This window comes from Pomacea canaliculata, linkage group LG12, assembly GCF_003073045.1.
Source record: "Pomacea canaliculata isolate SZHN2017 linkage group LG12, ASM307304v1, whole genome shotgun sequence".
NCBI classification, from domain to species: Eukaryota; Metazoa; Mollusca; class Gastropoda; order Architaenioglossa; family Ampullariidae; genus Pomacea; species Pomacea canaliculata.
Window position 1 is genome coordinate 6,023,550 of NC_037601.1, and position 22,670 is coordinate 6,046,219.

Sequence of the window (22,670 nt, forward strand, 5' to 3'; positions counted from 1 at the left end):
ACCATGAGCTTTGTTTTCTTTAAATTACAACGCATTTTTCTGCAACAGTCTTTTTTTAAAAAAAACAAGTATGTAAACATTTTAATGGAGTGAGCACCGCCATTGCTGCATAAATTTTATCCACGTTATCCCATTAAGTCTTCTCGGGTACCCCATCGACTTGGTTAATATCTCTCTCCATCCACTTAGGGATGTGTTAACCTGTTCATGTTCACCGACAGGATTCTGAGCTTCTCTCTTATTCATCCTCTTTTGCCGTCACCATTCCTCCCTCCCCAGCCAGGGCCCCATCCTTGTACCGGGCCTTCCTCTTCCCCTCTTTTTTTTTTTTTTTGGTGGGGTAGGGGTGCCGGCGCCGTCATGTCATATTCCTGACGTTTTATTGAGATGCCGCTGTACCAATATCTGCTGGCGTCGTGTGCGGTCGGAGGCAATGAGGGTTGGAAGGAGCGGTGTGTTTGTTGTTGTGTTTGTACTTGTGTACGATAAGCCAGATAATCCCCTGATCGCGCCCCGTCACGTGACCGCAAATCGGCGCGCGCCATATGTTTAAGAGAAACTTACCTCCCCCCCTACAGCGCTCTGTTTTCATTCTGGCCGTCTGGAGTATTTTTCCCCGCTTCAAATATTGCCAAGAGATCGGGGGCTTTCATTTTTTTTTTTTAAAAAAGGAGCGTTTGCGAATGCCGTTATGTCGGGATTGAGCTTGTACCCGCCATCTTAGTGCTCGTCTGTGTCTCGGCGAAAGGTCAAACACGAAAGGTCAAGTATTACAAGTAAAAGCACCGGAAATAGAAAAGGTATAGGACTTTGGAGAAGAAATGAAAAGTGGATTTTGCGTACACTGTTGTCAATGTGTGCTCGACACGAGGAACTTTATCAACATCAAAGCAGAGAGTTTAAAAGTCAAACTTGACTGAAGTTTTATTTTATACAGTCCTAACACGTTCTGTCTTTTGTACAAACTTTAAAGTTGAAGCATCTACTTGTTCCTAAAATAACAAATGAATACGAATAAATATGTTGAACATACAAATACTTTAAAAGACAATAATTAGTAAGAAACTGTCTTTTATGTGGGTTTAGTTTGGTCTAGAAGAAAATGGAACTAACCCGCATGACCTCAATGCCAGACCTGGTAATATATTTAAAACCGTTGTTGTCCAGAAATTAAGAACACTATGAAAGATATTCTGAGCAATGTAGCAGAGATGATGTAGAACAGAGTATTGCTACCTTCCTACCTTCTTCCAGCCTACCTAAAAATCCTGTTTTCCACCATGATGCTTGTCTAGGCTTGTACTCCTGAAACATGTTTACCCACCCTGTTACCCTACCCGAACTAGGTAAATCGGCTACCCTCAAGTTACGGCTGAAATCCCACAGTTAGGAACTCTGGGTAGGCCTGCACAAACTTCCATCTCAGCGGGTAGTTTAGTGGACGATGTAGCTGGTAACAATGGTGGAGATCGAGTTAATCGTATGAAATAATAACGAACACCAAATTTTTCGGGACCTTATAAATAAACTGGGCAAATATGATGGTCGAAAACTGTTTAGTAAATACCGCTGTTGTTGATTTCATAATTTGAGACAAACACTCACACACACATACACAAACAAAATGAAACTAAATATCTCAGTCGCCATGTTGCTCTTCGATTTGTTTCCTCTCGATGTTGAGTGAGATCGATCACACCTTCAGTTCCCCTTCCCCCTTGAGGTTGTTTTTTTTTTTTTTTTTTTGAATATTAAAGAAGTCAACATTTGTGCTGTATAATGTCTACACGACTTGCACCATTTGGTTACAATAAATAAATTGATTTTTTGGAAGTTTCTTGCTTAGTTTTGTTATCGTTATTGTAGCTGAACAGCGCATGCGCAATCTCACACATTTACCCACTTCTCTAAAAATATATACTCTGCTCGATTACCTGGACCTAAATTAATCCTAATAAAACACTAAGCTTAATTCTTAATTATATTCACTCACCCTTCACCATAATCCTAACCCAAGCCACCCCTTTCCTTGAATTCATAGGTTGCGAGAGAGCATGTGACGTACGCACATCACGTGCTCAGCTGCATGCTGGGAGTTCTTCCCTCTATGACCAGAAGACATCATCAAAATGTCATTAGACGAAACAACAAAATGAGCTTTCGGAGACACAGATAAACAACTTGTGTCGTCAACAAAGACAGACGCAAGCTGCACCCGGGTGCCAGGGCGTCCTCTGCGCGGAATTCCACACCCGGCGCTCGGCTTTTCACCACACCTAACCACCCATCCCAGCCACCCTTTATCGGGCGTACATGGCGACAGGATTTGTTCAACTTCTGAAGTGTCAGGCTGCAGTATAGAAACCGTCGGGCGGGATTTTGTGCACAGTAGTCGGCGCTTTGCCCACAAAAAGACTAACTCGTTAACCTCTGAACCCCGCCAATCAAAAATAAAAAAAAAGGGGGTGCCACTTGCGGCAGCACCAGCAGGGGACGCAATCAATCTGCCCCTCCCATGCCGTCCACTATACTGTGGCGAAACGAGTGGCTTGCTCTTGGAATTCATGGACTGGACCTGATTCTGAATACAGAAAAGTTATTGAACACAGTATTCGACATGGAGTTGGACCACGGTGGAGAGAAAATAACCCCAAGGGATCTCTCACTGGAGTGCTGTACCGGAACCCCTCTCTCTCTCCGTGTGTGTGTGTGAGTCGGGTGGTGGGGTGGATGTATGTCTGCCTATTCGCTTGAGTGAAAGTCAGCAATGGTCTCTGATGGCGGAAGGCATGCCGATAGGCCCTGTTGTCCGTGAAGATAAATTATGTTGTTCAGGACTAAAGGCAATACACTGGATCTTGTTTCCCCGCCTGCTTGGTGCACATGTTCTCACCACTCATACCCGTGAGCTGTTAGTGGATGGAAGTTTAACCAAAAAATAAAACATGATATACTTCACAGATACACAAAATACTAAAGACTTGCTACCTCCTCTGTCTCTCCTTCTTCCTGTCTTTTTATCTTTCTAGGTTGAATTAACACGATTTAAAATAAAACTTGAGCTAAAGATTAGCGAATTAGAAACAAAATTTCCGGTTTGAAGAACAAAGTGGCTCACATGTGTGAATAATTTGAGATAATCTATTATGTTCCCGGGTCTGTATCTCTACAGCACCCACATCACTCGGGGTCATACTGGTTCCACCGTGAACTCGCGCAAATAAAGGATCCCACCCTTTGAAACCTGTGTGTGTCAATCTCTTTTAGAAAGAGAAAATATGCTAATAAAAGGAGACACGCCTTTCCTGGGTAATTTCAAGGAATACGGTAGCTGGAGAAACCTACCCCGTAGTTAACGCGCCGTGTCACTCTGTGAGTACCCACCCCTTTTCTACCCGATTACATCCGCGCAAACACCTCGTTAGCTCCGGGTGGCGGATTACCTCTCCGTACGACAGAAGAAAGATCCCAGCTGATGATGCGGGGACAAGGGTGAGTGCCGGGTGGCCTAGCCTCACATGCACCCAGGGTACGCGTCTGAAGAACGTGAATAATAGAGAGCGTCTCGTGCTTCTCCACAGTCGGATGTTGACAGGACGTGTAGGGGAATAGGGAGACAGTCGCAAGGGGACACAAGCTGATACAGACCGCGCCACATGCCCAGTATTATCTGCCCTTGTCTGCCTGCTTAGTGTTTGTTTGTCTGTGTATGTTTGTATCTGAATATAGGTTTCTTTTTAAGAAAGATGTTCGTTAGACCGTGAAGGTAGTTCAGTCGTATCAGCACCCAACGACCCAGAAACGGCCGGAAATGCATCTTCCACTTTCTAACAGAAGCAGCAACAGCAACAACAATACAAATAATAATGCCCCACCCGGTCACAGAAAATGACTGCATCGTGCGAGTTGTCCCACCCAACCACTCTCCAAGCCTTCCGACTTGAGACTCCTCCTTACAAAGACCGTGAGAACAGGGCGTGAAGAGGGCATGGGAGGGTCTGGCGCCGGGCACTGTAGCAATCTGTTACAAGACCTGCTCACTGCACTGTACCTGTGCAAAGAATGGAAGCCCTGTCGCTGCTCCTTCTGTCGGTACCCGTTGCCCACCCAGATCCCCCGTGATCGTGTCGAGTCGCTTTACTTCCAACTTTGTCGTGAAGAGTCTTTTCACGTCCAAATACTAACTCTCTTGTTCCCAGGGTACTTGACCTTTCTCACCACTGTCTACTTCTTCTTTTTTTAGTTTGTGATTTTGTTGTTCGTCTATGATTTTCACGTTTCATCATTGTTCTTATTGTTTTCTTTTTTATTTCTTTTTTGCAGCTGGCGAGCACAAGCGACGACGCCAGTTGACAAACGCTGCGAACAGGTCATGATGAAGTTCGATCTCGCCATCCATTGCACGACAGGTCAACATGGGGTCACCAAGGTAGCTTGTGGTCTCGTCGTGACACACTGGATGTTCAATGTTGACCGTCGGAAAGGACTTGGATTTGCTTTTAATATTCTCCACCAGTGTCCTACTCGGGTCCAGCACCCAAAACATTTTGGCCTCTTGGTCACAGGTGTGTGTGTGGTGGGGGTTGTGGGGAATCATTTTAATCCTCGGTGATTCTTTTTCTCACCGAGCACAACAACAAAATAACAATTAATTAAATAACAATTTTATGAAATGGAAAGGGTATTGAGAACAAAATCCCGGTAGCTCATTGTTACAAAACCCAATCTCAATGAATGGTTCTTAAGTTGATGTTGATTCATTGTAAGTTGTAAATACGATTTAGAGTAAAAATCCATTTTTTATTGATGGCTATTACGGTACTTTGCTGTTAACTGAAATTGTGAATTTTTAAAAATATTTATGTTCTCGAAAAATTTCAAATACAAACTTAACATGAATACAAATCGCTTCCAAGTGGTGAAGAAGATACGAGCCTCTGTTGCAGCTGTCTCTGGACACATGGAAGGAAGGTGGGAGTGTTGTGAACATGTTGATTGTCTGTACAGCCATGCACAGCAAGGACCAGGACAACCTCACCAGCATCTGACAGCCATGTGGGGAACGTACGAAGGACGGGTTTAGAGGGATCGGCGTCTATGTGTCAACGGAACTTGTTACCTCCGAACTAACTCGAGTGTAAGAATATTACCGACAGGAAAGTTGGAGTGCCTGTCCAGGAATCGATCAAGGAAGAAAAAAAAAAAAAAGAAAGCTGTTCTTCGACTCCGGGGTTTCCAGCCGCGAGCCTGATGTCTTCCCTGCTGGTGGGTGGTCGCTCGAAACCTCTTCTTGAGGCTCAACCTTGTCACGTGATCAGAGACGATCAGGTGTCGCCCTCTACCGGCGACGTCGCGCGAAGGCAGCGTCAGGGGCGAGCAATCAATGAGGCTTTTTTTTTTTCTTTTTCTTCCTTTACCAAGCGGATACCTTCACCGTCCTTTTGTCAGCGCTGGCCTTCCTTCTGTCCTCAGTCAAGCTGAGAGGCTCTAGAGGGCGCTGTCTTGCCTCGTCTGCGCGCGAGATGCTGATCGCATTGTGAACTTAAGTGATTTGAAAGGTGAGCGCTATGTGGGCCGGTGTGTGGGCCGGTGTGTGGGCCGGTGAGGTCAACGAACAATTTTTCTTTTCAGTGGATCAATGTAGTCAAAACAATAACAAGAAATAGTTGCACCAACTCTACAACAAGGGAGATTATCCTTATGAAAATAATTATTATTTCTGTTATCTCACCCATGTAATATTTGGCATCATTTTTTCAGTTTGTGTTTTGAACTGGATATACTTCCGCTGTAGCCAAGTGGTTTCTACTCGTGACACTGGAGTAAATGGTTGCTGTGGTTGTGACTGGAGAAACCTCTCACCCGTTACCCACCCAGCCGGTGAATGCTCGATTATGAAAAGACTTAGAGTGGACTAGGCACGGTGAACCACTCTCAAGTCACTGCCCCTATGACTATGAGGACCTTAGTTTTTTAATCCATTTTTGAACAGATGTGCGTGCTTGAGAGTTGATGTGCGCATGTGTGTGCGCATGTGCATGTGTAGTGTGAGAGAAATGGATAGCGTTTCTCTCCTCAAGAGTAGCAGTGGAGAAGTCTGTACATGCCGGTGAGAACTCAGGGCGGGTCCTGCCGACAGGTGAATGTATGTTCCGCATAGTTCTCTCTCTCTCGTAAAGTGGCGCCCCCTACCTCTCTATCCCCAACCCTTTCAGCGCTAGGTCCCTCTGCCATCCTTGTCCCAACCTCGCCTTTTTTTCTAGACTTTCAGGTTTCAGACTTTTGCCACAGCCAGCCACACAGCCGTCCTGCCAGACCGAGGGTGAGCACGAGGGCGATGATACAGTCGAGGCGACGAGCTGTTGAGGGGCAGGCTAGCAGGTCAGGCTGTCACAAGGCTAGGGGCTGCTTAAAAGGCCTCGCAAACATGCGGAGATTTATAGTTGTTGTTGTAGTCTTCTTGCAGATGCTTACAGTCTCTCAGCTTTGGGGATGTTTTGTTTCTGTCAGAATTTTTCTTACCCTCTCTCCCTCTTCTCTCTCTCTGTCTGTGTGCGTGTGCGTGTGCTCTGATGATCACGCAGCGACTGATAACGCGCACAAACATCATACATCCCCCATACACCCGTACGGACACACACACACAAGCTTTTACAATTTGTTTTCATTTTCTAAACAAATGGTATAGATATCAGAGTAATGACAAGTCATAACTGTGACTGTTTCACGTTTCAAATACGAATGCTGCTGATGTTGATGCTGATGATGGTGATGACTGACACCATCGCCAAACTGTTTTTGTTTCCTTTGTCAGCAGTATGAAGCCCGAGGTATTTGAGGCATGTTCTGGTGTCTAGTCTTGACAGTATATATATATATGTTAGCTAGTACAATTAAATGTTCAGTGCTGATGTGTACACTCTGCTCCAAACTGTTTTAGAGAATGTATTCGTGTTTCTTCATTTATAGTATATGTACATTTTGCTTGATCTGCCATTAAAATCCCACTTTCCTTTCACCGAGTTTGTGACAAAGTTTTGTTTACACGTCAACTAATTGTTGTTTCACCTGGTAGACACGACATGTTTACATCTGAAATAATTTGTGTCTCACCTGGTAGACACGACACGATCGCAGTTTCCTTTCACGGAGAGTTCAGTTCACTAAACCTCACAAAGTGACAGTAACTGTATATTTTAATTAAAACTGAATTTAATACTTCTCAGTACTCACCGTTATGATGTCAGTATGCAAACAAAGGTCACGTGACGACTGCAGTTCCTAGCAAACAAAACAACTGTAACAGCATTTCAATTTTTTTTTTTTTTACGTTCTTACCACTTGAACAGGTAACGAATGGTTTGTTGACCAGAAAAGACCTCAAGATTTAGAAAGACAACCATCAGCCATGATGCTACCACTACTCGCTCCATCAGCACAATGCCAGGCCGGGGAACATGGCGCGCCGCCAGTAATTCGGGGAATCCCCGGTCAGTGTGCGGGGCGCGGAGTAGATAGATTGACAGAGAAAACCTCTCTTATTTACTCACAACAAACGCTCCCGCTGGTGTGTGAAGGGTTAGCGAGGGGGCTGACAGTGGGGGAGTGGGAGGGGAAGTAGGGGGAATGCCCAGCTTCAGGTGACAAGCATCAACCCTAATTTCTCCCCTCACCTCCACCTGTTAGCCATGACACCGATTGTCTGGTTGTGTCCTGTCACAACAATTGTCATAAACAATCCACGCACCTTTCACTTCCACCTCTCCCCCATGCTTCCTAACAAGGCCTGCCTGCCCACCCACCCACACCAACTTCCCTCCTCCACTCTCCTCCGTTGTGGAGGAAGCGGCTCTAACCACGGCATTCACAGTTTGCGTATCACAGTCCCGTAAGCTCCTGAAGTGTGTTTTGCAACTCACCTTTACAGCTAACCCCTCACCTTAAACTCCATTACGGCGAAATAAACGATCACCTCTCACCCCATGTCTGGCTTCTCATCAGACCATGTTACGGAAGACAACAACATGTATTTACTGAGCAAACACGCGGCGTCTACCTAGCTGACATAGCCACATCCTTATCATAACCGAAACAGCAAACAGACAAAAGAAATATTACTCTTGCACACTGCCTATGATTCGGTTTCTCCCTCTTCTCCCGGCTCCTCCTCCCATGTGTTAAAAAAAGTAAATAAATAACAACAGTCATTCATTTCATACACTTGTGGCTCCATCGGCGCTGTCTGTAAACACGCGGCGCTTGAGTTTGGCGGAAGGTTCCAGACGATGAGAGAAACCAAGATGGTGGTGAGCTGACAGGGACTTCGTGTCAAGCCCGCAGGTCCTCTTACGACGACGACGACATTGACGAGACTGGAAGCGATGAAAGTCCGATTCCAGCAGTCAGTACTAGGGATAGAAAGCAAATATGTGAAATCTTCCGGCAGAATATATTTTTTAAGTGTTTTTGCTCCTCCTTCCGAAAATGATTATCTAAAATTGTATGTTTTAAAAAACGAATATTAACAATGAAATAAGTTCAACTAATCTAAACAGATTTTTAAAAATTATTATGAGTATATTTTGTTTACAATTTTACGTGTGTTAAAATTAGTCACACTGATCAAAGGAAAAAATTCAAATCGATAATAATTTTAAAAATTATAATGTGACTGAAGAGTTTATAATGTTATGTAAAAAGTAATACAAACACACGACACATGTAGGTCCATACAGAAGTAAAGAAAGTCAAGATCGGAGATAAAATAATTATGAGTTAATTAAATAATATAATTAGTCTTTAATGTGAACTATAGCTTGACAACAACGGCGGAAGTAAGGTGAGCTGCACAGGTACACGTTACCATTGTTACCTGGGTGACACCACACCACACAGGTGTTAACCTTCGGTTCACCGCCAGTGACAGGTTTTCACTTCAGACCTCACTGGTTTTATTTAGTCTTTCACAGTCAGAGGTGTGAAGAAACTGACATAAAATATGGGAAAGAAAAGCATTCAGTTTTATATCTGTGTGTTTGTGTGTTTACAGTGTCGACAGCTGTGAGCTCCATAAACGATTGGTATGTATGGAAAAAAAAATGTCTCTTTATCGAAGGGAAGGAGAGAAAACACGAATACCAGAGACGAGATGTGATCCACGGACATTAGAATTTTCACAGCAGTGGCGGTGACCTGCAGGCCTTGCACCACGATGCCAGCAGACAAGATGTCAGACCTTTGCTATTTAATAAATCATTGAGTCAGTCCCCACATCAACACAAACCCGAGCAGGTCTTGGACTGACAGGCAACAGCAGACGAGACTGGACGGTTGAACAGAAACAAGAAACATAGGGACAATACTTGAGTAGGTTATAAGCAACTCAACCCTGGAAACACGAAGACGTCAGAGATGACACGAGGGACAATGACGACGATGCAGGCAATGAAACAAACAACAAAGACACCGACTTCTTTTTCTTTCTCTCATTCTTTGAAACTCCTGGCAAAGAACCCTGCTTGTAAGAGGGAAGGAAGAAAGAAGTAGACAGTGGCCTCCCTTGCACAGCCCGCCATTTGCCCTTGACAACCTACAGAGAGCAGGACGAGAGGAGAGACACAGGTCGTCCACGCCCCATTGGTGGCGTCAAGGAACGGCGGTGGTTGGGGCCGGCAGGAGCTGCGGGGCTGCGAGGCGAGAGCAGACAGATGACTTTCACAATACCGAAACGATGAGGGAAGAGAGAGTCCAGAGAGGCGGCCTTGTTTATAGTTCTCACCGCGCGTGCTGCACGTGCTCGGCAGATGTTGAGGGCTGAGCGGCTGTTGGCGCGCACGTTTGTACCTGTACGCACGCGTTAGTGTGTGTGTGCGCGCGTGTGAAGTGTTTGCATACGTCTGTGCACATAAAGGCGTGTTGAGTGTGTGTGTGTGTGAAGGTGGGTTTGTATATTTGTGTGGGTACGTGTGTGTGTGAGTACATATGTGTTTGGAAGAGTGTGCTTGTGTGTTTGTAGGTGTGTGTGTTTGTGTGTGCGTTAGAGAGAGAGTGGTTTACACGGAGTTTGTGTGGTCCTCTCCCTCCCTTCATGTCCGCGGTGTCCAGGTTCACTTCCCTCCTCCTCGCCGCGTGCCCGTGCTGCGCAGGCCCGTTACCGGCAAAACGCGCGTGCCAGCTGAGGCGTGAGCATAAATCAGCGAAGGTGGATCTACCCGCTGCGTAGTCAAGCGTGTTCGCGCGCCCTCGCTCGGGCGCCCACTGTAAACAGCGCTCACGCTGCGAGTGCGAAGTGGAACATGGAGTGACGTAGTGCAGGCGCGTGTGTGAGTGTGTGGGTGCGTGCATGCTTGAGAGGAAGAGGGACAGGAAAAAGATCAGAAGAGAAGAAGTGGACAACGTAACATTTGAGCGTCCATTTTTTTACAATTAAAATAAATTATTTAAATAATTGTCATGGTCTCTGTCCTTTTTTTTATTTTTATATATATATAAATCTGTTGGTTTGTCTTTATTTTGCCCTCTCACACAGCCGGCTCATGCAGATATCCATACACCAAAGCACGTGCACGCTTCTTTTCCCCTGAACTTGCCAAAGAGTATAATAAGTTGATCTTAGTAAATGACATTTGTGACCGACTCCATCTTGTCTACAGACATGCGCCGATGTTACTAACCGGTGCCAGCGACCGACTACATCCTGTCTACACTTCCATTGCTGGGGGGAGGACTCAAGACGCCTTACCACGACAGCCTCGTCGACCTAGGTGGTCCTGGGCTCAATGTAACTTCGCCGAACCAAATAATGATGCCTCCCTCGGGACCGTCGTGCGCCGGCCTTGTCTCCCCTGAAAGGCTTCTTCAAAGGCGGGTCCCGCCGCTCGGCGAGAGAAATAGCGGTCTGCCGCTCTGGAAGCCAGCGAAGCTTCCCATGAACCACAGAAGCCCATCCCTCAGCACCTCCCACCAAACATTTTAAAAGCACGCGCAATAAAGCAAACCTTTTTTTCCCCACTGATAGCGAAATATTTACCTGACATGCAGACGGTTCTTGGACCGCAACCACGTACCCGCCCTCCTCACAGATGACATAAAGCATGCCGATGCGTAAACGTAATTTCTATATGGGTAATAAGCAGAATTTTTTATTATTATTGTTTTATTTATTTTTTTGAATTCCCTCTTTCCAGCCTGCGTTGCCAGCTGTTGCCACGTGTTTTGCCGACGAGAATCTTTAAAGCGAGCATGGATCTTTTTCACAACATTCAAAAGGCTGCTTCCACAACCCTCACATCTCACAGCCCCGAGTGAATACTCACCACAGATGTCATGCTGGGAATGCATGCACGAAAATCAAGGCTCGCTGGGTCGTTACCTTATATTTTAGAAATTCCAACAGAAAACATTCTACAGGAAACAAGAAATTGTGCTCACCACTACCTGGCACCATGTCTATAGGACACACAGTGGCACAAAATAATCTTTAACTAACTTACTGTCAAAGTATCACCACAACAGACAACCCGGGCAGGAATCAAAGCAAGACAGTTTTAATCCAGAAAAAAGTGGTTACAGATAAATGAACAATCTTTTTCACAACATAGAGTTTCAGCCAAACAAATTACTAACAGAAAATGCAATAAGCAAGATTTCTCTTAAAGAGAAGGTTCAAAAAACCAAAAAACAAAAAACAAAAAAAAAAACAAAAAAAAAAAACAACGAAACAAAACAAAATGCGTTTCTGATCTTTGAATATCATTTTCCATGAAACAAACCCCAATGCACCCTGGAAGTGATGTCATAAAGGTAAACACCATGAAAGTGCGATAAAAAAAATTATATTTATTTAGTTAGAGCTGAAGCGTCCCTTTATTATTGTTGTTGTTTGCTTCTGCTTCACTGAGATGAAGCATCTTTTTATAAAGACATTTATCTCTTCCCACTCCATACACAGGCTCGCCCGAGCCGAATATTAAAGTGTGTGTTGTCGGCAAGTGGACTGAACACAGCCGTGAAATTAGTTTATTACAAAATTAATAACAATAATTACGAAAATTCTTATTACTGATATTGGCAGCAACTAATAGGAGAGAGCTCATATCTCATGATGCGAGGCTGCTTTCATGTCACGTCTCGTCACGTCTTCATCCGGGTGGGAGTTGTCACGTGCATATGCGGAATCTCACAAACTGAGGGTTTTTCCCATCAAAGTTTGGTAATTAATATTTTTTTTATTAAAAAAAAAATTCATTTCAACATTGCTGTAGACGCGAGAGAACCTCTACCTTTCCTTTTCATATTGAGCTAACGTGTCTCTGGTCTTTTCTGTCAAATAAAGCTTAATTTTTTAATCTGAGACTTTGACACTGCAGTTTTTCTTGTACTTAATTTAATATTTTCCCCGAACTTGTTTCTTCCTCCGACCACTGACGCGTCTACTTCATCGAATGATTGAACTTTTAGCGCCTGCGCTTCATTTAGCCTGTAGTTTCTCATTTGCCTACCCTCTCTGCTTTCATTCGTGCTTCTCTCTCTCTCTCTTCCCCGTGGCCACCCCCTTCCTTCATCTGTCTCCCGGTTCCTCCCCCTGCTTCCTTGTCCATGCAAAATAAACATGAGCCCAACGAGATTCTCTCAGCCGATTAGATCACGCGAGAAAATTCGAGGACTGACGCTTCTTTGAAATAAGGAATTGACACCTCCTCTGCCTTCGTTCCTGCGAGGAGGAGGAGGAGGAGGAGGAGGAGGAGGAGGAGCGGGTTGGTGACACGGAGTGTGGGCGGGGAGGGGAGTGGAGGAGACACGGCAGGACAGTAAGGAACGCCACACCAAAAATAAAAAAATAAATGAAAACTTTGGGGAAAAAACATATCCAGCGAAAGCAAAATTAAGATTCTTTAAAATTGCAACATCAGATAAGAAGTAAATGAATGTTATTTGTTCACTCACACAGAAAGCACAACATTTTAATGTGCTTCAAGGTGAAACTTTGCATCGATTTCCATTCAGGGACGGAAGTTTTCTCCCCTCTTTCACGTCATATCCGCTTTATTTGCTCTCATTAACATACCAGGAGGATCCGTTTGTAGCTCACATCAAACACGCGCATTCGGGCTCCATTATGGGCTTCAAAAAGAAAAGGCCTACGAGACCTTTTTCTTTTTTCTGGAACAGCGCGTGAGATGCGCGGGGACCGGGCAAGTGCCTCTCGCCGCCGGCCACAGAGACTTTCTACAGCGCCGCCATTACAGCCTCGTCGTCTGCCCTCAAGAGGCGATATCACTGCGCATGCGCACGAGAAGCGCCCTCAATGATTCAAGAGGAGGCTTGAAATATCATTTTCTTTGGTTTCGCAGGTTAGTAGCCTATTGCTGGATCTGTGAGCCGATGTTTCTGGCTCTCTGACCGTTGCTTTTAGAGGGGTAGTGGTCACTGAGTTGTAGTGGTCACAGGTGTAGTGGTCACTGAGGACTGAGGTGTATGTAGTGGTCACAGGTGTAGTAGTCACTGAGGACTGAGGTGTATGTAGTGGTCACAGGTGTAGTGGTCACAGAGGTAGTTCACCCATTGAAAAACTTTAAAGTATCATCATAATAATCACTACAGTAATGCTTACTCTTTCGCATTTATTTCGTATCCAACTATTTTTTTAAAGCTAGAATCACTTTTTGTAAAGTGCAATAATCAATTTAAGAAAAGAATTTTTTGAGGAACAGATAAAGAGATTTGGAGGAGACTCATTTTTCATATTTTTAACATTTCCAAGACGATGACCTCCCATCCCCGTTAAAAATGTTAGGGATGTCCGCCTGCTTGAAATGCCAGTCCCCTAAAGTGACGTGTGCACTCCAAACTTTCACAAGCAATTCCTTGACATTTCGATCTGCCTTGACTCTGCTTATTGGAAAAGCGTTGGCCGCAACGGAAATTAAAATGTCGCAGAAAGAAAGAAAGAGAGAAAGAAAGAAGAAAGAAAGAAAAAAAGAAGGAAAGAAAGACGTTATTGAAGTTTTTGCCGGTCTAGAAACCTGCATGATGTAAACGGTTTCTTGTTCCGCCCACCCACTCTCTTTGGCTGATGTCTTGCCTAATCGGTAGTCACAAGGTCAACTCTGGACAACGATATTCAACTTATTCTTGCTGGATGACGGGTGGCTCTTGGCAACATCTTCAACGCCCTCTTCAACGCTCTTCAGCCAACGCCGAAACTCTCGACCGCCGCTCGCTCGACTGAAGTGCCTGGCCAGCTTTTTTGGGCATTACATTTCAAGCCAAGACAGCCTCCTTCTGAATGCAGCAGAAAGGAAGTGGTTAACCAGGAGCTGTCCCCAGTTCCTCCCCGCCTGGTCTCCACTGGAGCTGCAGGCGGACTGTGGAGAGGGCGGGTGGCCGCGGGTGGCGAGTGTTGACTGCAGACACTCCTACGTCACTGTAGTGCAGTGTTGCCAGCCTCATCTCCCCCTGGCCAACCTTTGTCTCACGGGTTCTGGTTTCCTCTTTTAGTGCCTGTAGTTGCAGTCGACTTCCGCTGTCGCTCTGATTCAAGTACGAATGATGCGAGCTATTCGTGGGATGCGTGATTGAAGTGCGGATGATGCTTGCAGAACCGCCTGCTTCTGAGGTTTTTTGCTGATACAATAATGCTGGGCTCTCATTCAACGGGAGCGAGCATTATTACAAGAACAGCAACTCCGAATGCTTCAGATGACTGGAAGAGAGCGAGGTATTTGTCTGAAGGATGATCAGAGAGAACAACAAAGGCTCTTCCGTGTGTTTTGTGCAGGTCATTTATTTTTATTTTTATTTATTTTTATCGTACACAAAATGACTAGTCTGTATGCGCACGCGTTCATAAATGTACACAAACACATTCTCTGAAGCAGAACTGGGGACGTTGGATACAAGTAGGAGAGGGTGACCCACAGGTTATGAAACTCGTCCTGTCATTGGTTGGTTTGCCTCTTCGTCCTCTCGCACTCATCCATGTTCGTACTTTGTCCTACTGTAAGTTTCAATCTTAAAGGCTAACCTACTGCAAGTATTTTCTTCAAATAGTGAGTGTAATTCATTAGAAGATATTATTTCCCAGCATTTGAGACACAAAGTCTGTTGCATTTGCTACATCCAGCCTTTGGCGCTGTCCTCACCTTTGTCTTGGGAAGAGGTCAAGATCTCAGTTTTCGGTGTTACCAAAGTCACGTGACGAGGGATTCTGTGTATAGAATACTAAATAAGGGTAGATGTGACAAGCTATCACTTCTAATTCTTGTTAGTAGATGTGACAAGCTATCACTTCTTATTCTTGTTACACCCAGAAGACACAATAAAGTTCCTACTGTTTAATGCAGAATTTTCTAACCGTCACGCTGATGTGATCAAACGGTGATGCCAAAGCTGTTTTTAATTTTTTTTTTAAATTGTGAGAGCACCTGAGGACACTATTGCTGTCTGGTTCTAGAGTTGAGGATTCTTTGCGACCCTCATTTTTAGTAGTGTCACGTGAACCGACATTGTGGTGACTGAGAAAAATACAAGGTTCGGTATACTGGTCTCCTTGTCTAGAGCTGTTGTCAAGTGACATCATGTGACGATCCGTTTGAAGACGTCGATGAAAAGTCTGTCAGCTGGTTAACGTGGCTTGAACGCCCTCCTCCTCCTCCTCCTCCTCCTCCTCCTCCTCCTCCTCCTCCTCCTCATCATCATCATCATCATCATCATCAGCAGCAGCAGCAGCAGCAGCAGAATCCCCGTTTTCACCAGTTACTTTTGTCACCGACTTCAGATGCCACCATCGAGGTCTGATTGTTTTCGTCTGATTTGTGTAGCGGGTGATGCAGCACCCCTCTGACTGCCTGCTCCCGACACGGCCACCCGACCTCCTGTGCACGACAGCAGATGGAGCAGGGGTGGGGGAGACGGAAATGCACGTGCGGTGGCTAACCCCTGAATGGCTTTTGCAGAGACAAGGGAGGCACGGATGCGTTTAAAGAGCAGAGCTGTTGAGGTCGGTGGGAGGGAGGGGTTAAAAGGAGACAGAAAAAAAAAAAAACTCGGCGGGCACGTCACAGCTGACATAGCCGTGTAAATTTAATTTTCTCAGGTTGGGTTCGCGAATCAGATTCAGTCGAGCATGGCGGAGGCGGGTTCAGGTCTCGAGACGTCTCGCGCGAGACGGCGATAACCACATTACTTACATCTGTCCTCCAGGCCTGTCTCCACTCCACCCGCCCGGGAGCCATTTGGGCACTCGGGTTTTTTTAGGGGTTTTTTGTAGGTTTTTTTTTCTTTTTTTTATTTTTTTTTGGTGGTGGATGGGGGTAAAACTGCGCAATCACCTTTTCCCGAGGACCTCCCTTCTGGCAGGTTCTAGAGCTAAGGATTCTTTAAGATGCTCATTATTCGGTTTGGGTTTCAACGACAATGATCTCGCTACAGGGCGCCTGGACTATATAGGTCGACTGAGGAGAAAATTCCGCTCGTTTTGACGAGTGGCGTCGAGCTTGTCGAGAATCGGGGGAAAAAACTGACACATGGTGAGATAAAGTCACAGCGGGGCACGCGCAGCTACCCCGGGTGAGCTCTCTGCCTGTTCGGAGGTCCCTAACATGGGCGCTCTGCACGTGCTGGCTCTTGCCAGTTCTGGAAACCAAGACGACGGCGGGTGGGCCTTGGTGCTGACGTCAGTCGCAGGAAGACATAAAGCATCTTACTGGCAGAGTTGTCGATGCAGCCGGCGAACGGAGCACTGTCCCCCCGGAAACAGAGACCGAACACAGGCCTGAGATTTGTCACCCACGACTGATGAGTGGCTCCCTCCAAGTGGCCTTTGAAAGAGCAGCCGTGGGACGTGCAAGCGCCAGGCAATGGCGAGAGGGAGAGCAAGACGAGGGAGAAGAAAGGAGAGAGAGAAGAGGGAGAGAGAGAGAGAAAGGGGTAGGGTGGTCGCGCTCCGCAGATTATCGCCGCGGTGGAGAATAATGACATGATAATCGAGACGATCCGCGCGGCCAGAATGATGAGGTGTCACCAGTGTCCCCCAGCTCCCCGAGACGATGCACCCATCGTGCGCGCAGTCACGCGCACAGACGCCTTTCACGCGCGCTGAATGGAGTTTGCTAAGTGAATTAAAATCTCATTCCAACGCTCGCTTGTCCTCCGCCAGGTAGGAGGCAGTCACGGGGGGGAGGTGGAGGGGGAGGAAGGGAGATGGCGGGGCAGGGACTGACCGTCGTGTTGGGAGACCGGTGAGACCCCCCTGCTCGCGCCCAGCCCGCTGACCCACCCCACCCTTTCCCCACCCCGGCCCTGCTCGCGCGCCGTGTCAGTGGGTCGGGTGGCAGCGAGTTGGGCGCGCTGGGGTAGCAAACAGAAGTCAAAAGAAGCCCTGCCTTCTGTGCTGATCATGGCCCAGCCACCCGAGCTGAACGCCAGTCAGAGACACAGATCATCGCCTGTCTCCCAGCCTCAGATCCACATCGAACATTACGCTAGTACCCGGGTATAAAGCTCGACAGCTTTACATTTTAAGACCCACCCCCTTTTCATAAAATAATGTGTAACAAGAAAAGTTATCAGATATGTTTTATGTCTCATAACTTCAGGACTGTCTCGGGCAAATGAAGGGAATGTGAAGTCTGTCCAGGGTGCCGGTCGCCGCAGCTTGAGCTATAGTGAGGCAATTGAAATGTTTACACTCGGGTATCATCAGGTGAGACCCTCTGGCCACAGGTGATCTCCAGGCGTGAAAAATACTCCAGAACTGGAGCGTCGTCGACACGATCGTGACAGCCACAAAAGCCTGAGTCTCCTCGGGTTTACCCGGGTGTGGGCTTTTGTCAACACACGGTGTGACACCCGACTCGTCCCTTTTCTACCCCATGCACGTGCGGTGTAAGGGGTAGGTGGCGAGTTTGATAACATGCTGGTCGCCGCACTGCACTTGGTGGTGTTGTACACAGGACGTAGAGATACTACGTGGGGCCCCCGTAGTGGATGTGATGGTGAGGACGATAGCGATTAGAGAATGATGTTAATGATGGATGAAACATGTTACGGGTGTCCATCACACAGAGCTAGCAACCGTGGTGAGAATCAACTCTTGCAGCTGAGTAAAAGTTTGAAGAATCCGATGTCGGAGTGAAGACCTCGTATGTACTTTGTTTTCCAAATGACTGAGTGAAGCTCCTAATGAAATGTGAGCCAGCATCCTTCACCAGCAAATAAAACCACAACTACTACGTGGGGGGTAGGGAGGGAGCTATTGATCATCAGTTTATTCTTGGGTCATTGCCCCGAAGAAGGAACCATAATTAAACAATATTATACAATGACGGAAGAGGTCGTTAAAAGCGCCATTATCATACATATTGAACCAAATAATGAGAATACCAACAGTGCTATTTTTAACAAGATGGTTAACAAAGATATAATGACAAGTTCTATTAAATTCTTTATTTGTTAATGTCAACAGTATATTAAATTTAAAAGAGTTTGGCAAAGTGTAAAAAAGTGTTAGCTGTGTGTGGGAGTGTCTGTACGTGAAGATCGTTTTTCCACTCGCTGGAAATCGACCCGACTGTCGACAACTTCGCGAGGTTTCCAGGCGCACGCGATGTGCACGGCTGACAGGGTGGCCGAGTCTGTGGGTTCACACCACGTGTCTGTGGACTGTGCCAGCCAGCCTGTCGGCACCAGGCGCACCACCACAACTCGCACGGAAACGACTTGCGAGGAGCAGGGGAGGAGGGAAGGACACTGTTCACATCGTCGTAAGAGCTTGCGACAAGCTGGGAGGTCATACCATGCAGCAGTGAGTCATCTGCAACATTAAATATAACTGGTTGACGCAGGCATGCCCTTTGAGACTTTTTTTTTAAAGACATTCATTTTATTCATTCCCCCGTGAGAGATATGAACAAATTGACATTATACACAAATAAAAGTTCACATGTTAGCCACCACAATATTCCACAGCTGAACTCATCAGCGACCCTTGCCTCCCACACACCGTTACCTGTGATAGAAAGTGTTAACTGTCGTCGTAGCAACCTGTCATCTCCTGTACCCACACCAAGGGACCACCACTAATCTCACTCGAACTCGATACCCCTGTCCCCAGCAACACAAAGGGTTTTCTGTGGAAAATACTTATGGAAATGTGACAGAGTCGTTACGTGGGCCCGAGTGGCCTGCCCCTGTCCTGGCCCCTGTCCTGGCCCCTGTCCCGGCTACTTGCCCGGCTTTTCATTTCGGGATTTTCGCCGTTTTTGCCGTTTGCCGTGATGGCGGGACAGTGACAAGCCCTGGCATTTCAATCCACACAAACTGTTTACTGGAACATTCCGCCCGCCATGACGGCAGTCCCACAGCTTGAGTGTTTAGTGTCACCCACAGTCCCACAGGGGAGGTCAGGGGCTTACCCAGGGCTGATAAAAGACCTTAAGAGCACGCTGGAATCTTTTCGCCGAAATCTGATCGAGTACTGGAGCAAATGAGGCTGACACACGCAGCTACACGTTCAAATAAAAACCCAAAGGTTTGTTGTGGAAAGCCGAAACATTCCCTATCCACGAATTCCCAAACACTAACTCTAACGTGTGACTGTTGTTTCCCTTTGTTGTTTTACATATGATTACATACTTCTCCCCCAAAAATAAACTGCCTGCTTGATTTTCTTTCAAACAAGGAGCTCCTGCCAAGAAATGTATTTCTGCTTTAAAAAGAAAACTTCCCTAAATACCTAATCTGGTTCCTGGTAATTAAAGTTGGTTCAGTTGCTGTCTGTGGTAATTAGCAGAAGAAAAAGTCTAAACAATGAGCTTGTGTCAAGAAGAAAGTGAGACATGTCACGAAGCAAAATAAAAGACATAAAATAAAAGCGAGAAATGAATGAGCCCTACAGATTAGCAGCAACAAAGAAAAAAAGAAAAAAAAATACAAGAAGATAGAAACCGTCGCTAAAGAAGAAAACATGGCAACTTGTTAACTCATGTTTGTAATATTGCAACATACACAGAATAACACCGCAAAATACATGACACCATGCAAAATAACATGGCAGAACATTTTCATGTTTTAGTTTCCAATCTACATACCCGGTATTTCTTGACATTGGTTGGACAACGTTGGTCTTTAACGAATCCAATGTTTTAATTATTATTATTATTATTATTATTATTGTTATTATTATTATTATTATTATTATTATTATTATTATTATTATTAGCCAGCTGAAAAATTCTGACAGGATTATATGTTGAGAGACCGGCACTGATTAAGAAGTAACAGATCCTGGGTTACTTTCCACAGACCACCAAGAACCCAGGTGTAACAGAGTTCACCACAGTGACATCGGACGCTACATGCCACCCGCACTCGACTGGAGGATTCGGGGTGGTGGAGCCAGTGTCCATGTCAGAACTCCCCGTGTGATGGCCTCCCGGGGTGGAGCTGATGACTTTACAATCGCCTGCCAAGTTCTTCCCCAAGGTACCCGGCCACTTGCGTCACCCGACAGACACCCGGGTGCAGCTCGTCCCACGCAGGAATCAGACAGTTTACGGAAGTGACGATTTGGGAAGCCATGATAAAATCGTTCGACACATGCCAAAAGTTTCGCTTGACCTTTGACACTGAAGGAAATGTCAACCCCTCCAGGACTGCTGCGGAAGCAAAGGGAGGCCGAGAAAGTTGATGCTTCACGTGGGAGTAATAGAGGCCGGCTGGCACTCTCTCTTTCTCTCTCTCCATTCCTCCTTCTCTCCCTTCCCTCTTCTCACCCTACCACTCCATCCGTGCCTTTCCCTCATTCCCCTCTCCTCGTGTGTGTATGTGTGTGTGTTAGCATGCCTGCGAGTAATGCACGTGTCTGTGTCTTATTTTCTCACAGACGCACGCTTCCAGTCAAAAAGGGAAAATATTTTGTCGATTCCAAGTAGAGAGAAAAAGGCAAAGAATCACAGTGAGGTGTGTACAAAGTATTGACAGTTCATCTGCAACATTTCACTCAATTTTATTCCTTTGTTTAGAATGATCTGTTCAAAAAAATTTTCTTTAACAGAAATGAAAGAATATGGGACGGGTGACGATATAGGGGTTTTGAAAAATAATTTTAAAATAATTTAAAAGGAAAATGTTTCTGTGGATTCAAAACTGCAGGACACACAAAACAGACTTTTGAAACAACTCCACTCCAACTCCGACACCCACTCAACCCCACCAGGACTATTGAGCTGTCGGCACGTGCTGTCAGATCAAAACTCTCGCTCCTCCTTCATCCCCTCCACGCGACCTCGGTTCCGACTCGGACTGACCATTCCCTCTGCAACCTCAAAAGGTCAAAAGTGGGGTTTGCACCTCGGAGGCAAGTAGAGGTGAGAGGAGGTGGGAGGGAGGCAACCCATCTCAGCTCGTGTATCTGTCGGCGCAACTCGTGGTCAGTCCGGTTCCTGCCACCCCAGAAAGCCGTTGATGGATGGGCGGATGGGAGGACCTCGCACCTTCCTGCCAGCGCGGTCGGCGGGGGGCCCGATGAGAGCGGCTAATGACGGAGGGTAGGGGGAGGGCACGGGGGCGGCACACACTCAGGGCCGTTGCAAAGACCATATGCAGGTAATGGTTTGGGCAGAGATGCAGCAGACGCCAGTCTCAGGCCGACCTGTGGAAGGACGAGGCAGACTTCAATTTGTAGAAAGATGGCGACTGGCCTCCGGCACGAATTGGTTGGAAGACCGTCTGTCGGCATTTCCTCAGGCAGAGACTGCGAGCCGGTCCCCCGTCTTGCCGGAGGTAAGGAATGACTAGGAGATGGCTGACTGGTGGCGCCACTTGGCCTGCAACGGTTGTCTGTGGAGCCGCCGGTGGTCTTCACGGCCTTCACGTGGCCTTCACGTCAACTTCACGTCTCACTGACGTTGCTTGTACTTTCGATTGCGAGCTCTAAAAATAACCTCACAGATTGGAGGGAAAAGTCTCTTTTTTCTTTAATTGGTGGATTGGGACCACGCGTTGTGATTAATTTATTTATTTTGTTTTGATTAACACTCTGTCAGGTGTTAATGATGCGTATAGAAAGGTTAAGAAGCAAGCAATTACTGTTAAACTTGACAGTTTATCTCTTTCGCGAGCATCTTCTGTTTTTTTCCTGCAGCCACGTAATCACTGATCATGCCATATCCGATAGTTCCTACAATTCCGTGGCCACGTGTTTTATCTCTCTTCCATCAAAACGTCATTTAAAACTTGTCTCAATAATAATAATAATAATAATAATAATAATAATAATAATAATAATAATAATAATAATAATAATAGGGAGAAATTGGAGAAATTGGAGAAATTGTGATTAACAACTGACTGAGCATAGTACTCCATTATCCAAAAAATCCATCAAGTCAAAATAAATGCACAAAGAGATAACAGATGAAGATGACATCGTCGAAGAAATGAGTTGGTTAACGAATCAGTTGAAGCCGTAGACGTGAAGCAAAATGTCTTCACAAAACACAGTCCAGCGCAATCACTAGGGTCACAACAGGTCAAACGACGGACTCCAAACTCAAAATTAAGTCAGAAAAATGTCAGAATCCAAAGAAATTCGGAGAGCCAGTTCCTTCAAACTGGTAAGGGGAATGAGCACTGCACTATCCAGTGTGTGTGTGTTGTGATAAACAATT